Source organism: Danio rerio, chromosome 1, assembly GCF_052040795.2.
Source record: "Danio rerio strain M-AB ecotype USA chromosome 1, GRCz13ab, whole genome shotgun sequence".
In the NCBI taxonomy this organism is placed as follows: domain Eukaryota; kingdom Metazoa; phylum Chordata; class Actinopteri; order Cypriniformes; family Danionidae; genus Danio; species Danio rerio.
In genome coordinates, this window is record NC_141021.1 from 61,123,387 (window position 1) to 61,126,345 (window position 2,959).

Sequence of the window (2,959 nt, forward strand, 5' to 3'; positions counted from 1 at the left end):
CGACGTGTAACTGTGGCATGATTGTTGACAGATGCGGAATGTCTCTGACAGACTCACACTGAAGCACACGTGATCAGCACTCAACATCTTTTCACATCTGATGGTGATGCACAGGCATCTGTAGCTCCGCCCACTTCTGAACAGAGCACAATCTCATTTGCATTTAAAGCGACAATCACCAAAACACCACTATTGAGAGCCTGAAAGGGTCAGTTTCAGAGAGCTAGAAACATTATCTGTGTGCTATTCCCAGCTCAAACACACACACTACACACAGCAGAGACGCAGTTTGTATCCTGCAAAAGGGGTCAGCTTTAAGAATGTGAAATATTTGGACTAGAAACCAGACCAAACTCCATGTAGGAGCAGCATTTTTGCAGTGTGTGATTGAATGTCAGGTCATAGTCTGGAGTTGCTTAGGATGCTAACTGAAGTGTGTGTTGTTTCCTGCGGCGAAGACTCTCAGACCATGTGGGAGGAAAGTTCTGCTGTAGAACCAGGCCAGTTCACCAACGTCACTTACTGTCAGAGGCGCTAGTGAAGGTTTCAGTCCTCACCGCATGCTAACACATCCGCACAACACAACAAACAAACATTAACCTTGTCAGCAAACACACATTTGGACACACACGTCTGTGTGTGACTTTCTCCCAGGTTTTGCTTTGCATTAATGCAGACAGATGCTCTTCTTTACTGAACATGCATGAAACATACTGTACTGATCATTTTAATTTAATTTATTTATTAATTTGTAGATTTTTACAATTTATAGATAATTTAATTTATAGATAATTTATAAATTTATATATTAATTAATTTAATTTATTAATTTAATTTAATTTATTTTTAATTTATAGTAACCCTCTCAACCCACAATAAACCACATGACACACATATTTAAGCTCTATTATACGCATGTAATAAAAATATTGAAAAAGTGATAATAAGTAAAATAGACTTTTTTTATATATATATATATATATATGCATGTGTTTGGAGGAAACTAGAGAACCCGGGGGAAACCCACGTGAGCACGGGGAGAACGTGTAAACTCCACGCAGAAACGTCGGCTGGCTTGGTAAGGACTAGAACCAGTGACGTCCTTGCTGTGAGTTAACAGTGCTAACCACTGGGCCACCGTGCCACCCATCTAGGAAAGAAGGAGGAGTAGAGGTGGAAGGGGGGATTCTTCAAGATGAAGATGGCTGTGATATGGAGCTGAGGGTGTTTATAGTGGCTTAGGAATCGTCTGATTGGTCAATCATGAATTGGATAATGCAGCACCGGCTGTGATCAATCATAAGCACATGATCCTCTCGACATTAGTTTACAGAAAAACTTCACTTTGAGATGAGTTTTTTCACTTCCCTCATTTGCAGATTATTTTGCTTGTTTAAAGAACAAAACTCACTTCATTTTGATTCTTTATTTCTTAAAAAAACACTATATTTTTTGAATATCTAGAAAATGCTTTTAGACATTTGGACTTACTCCAAGTAAGAACAGCGTATGTTGATTGCAATGTGCATGTTATTTGCTCAAATGGACATAAAAATCCTCTTTACCCCACATCTTTTACCCCACCTTTTAACCTGATATGTCTTAAATTACTTTGCAAGCTATTTTAGATCATATATATATATATATATATATATATATATATATATATATATATATATATATATATATATATATATAGAGAGAGAGAGAGAGAGAGAGAGAGAGAGAGAGAGAGAGAGAGAGAGAGAGAGGGTGACACGGTGGCTCAGTGGTTAACACTGTAGCCTCACAGCATGAAGGTTGCTGGTTTAAGTCTCGGTTGTGTCAGTGTTTCTGTGTGGAGTTTGCATGTTCTCCCCATGTTGACGTGGGTTTCCTCCGGGTGGGTTTCCTCCAGGTTTCCCCCACAGTCCAAACCCATGCACTATAGGGGAACTGATCAACTAAATTGGCCGTAGTGTATGAGTGTGTGTGTGTGTGTGTGTATTTGTGAATGGGTGTGTATGGGCGTTTCTCTGTATGGGTGCAGGTTGCAGCTGGAAGGCATCCGCTGTGTAAAACCTTTGCTGGATTATTGGTGGTTCATTCCGCTGGTGTGGCAGCCCCTGATAAATAAGCGACTAAGCCGAAGGAAAATGAATGAATGAATAAAAGAAGAATTAAATTCCTACTCATCTGAAATAATCATATTTGTTTTTGTGATCTAAGACAGCTTGCAAAGTAATTTAAGACATATCAGGTTAAAAGGTGGGGTAAACGATGTGGGGTAAAGAGGATTTGTATGTCCATTTGAGCAAATAAGATGCTCATTGCAATCAACATGCTGTTCTTACTTGGAGTAAATCCAAATGTCTAAAAGAGTTTTTTTGATATGCAAAAAACTTTGTGATGTTTAAGAAATGAAGTGAGTTTTGTTCAACAAATAATAACAAGCAAAATAATCTGCAAATGAGGGAAGTGAAAAAACTCATCTAAAAGTGTTTTTCTATAAACTAATGCTGAGAGGATCATGTGCTTATGATTGATCACAGCCGGTGCTGCATTATTCAATTCATGATTGACCAATCAGACGATTCCTAAGCCACTATAAACACCCTCAGCTCTATATCACAGCCATCTTGGTTTTGAAGAATCCCCCCTTCCTCCTCTACTCCTCCTCCTTTCCTAGATGGGCGGCACGGTGGCCCAGTGGTTAGCACTGTTAACTCACAGCAAGAACGTCACTGCTTCTAGTCCTTACCAAGCCAGCTGACGTTTCTGTGTGGAGTTTACACGTTTTCTCCGTGCTCACGTGGGTTTCCCCCGGGTTCTCTAGTTTTCTCCCACCGTCCAAAAACATGCAGCTTAAGTTAATCGACTAATCCAAATCAGCACCATAGACATGCTGCTAGTCAGTAGTTATCTCTTAAGAGCGATCACTATCTGTTCACTAGCTACTACAGCAGGGGAGTTCTCCACA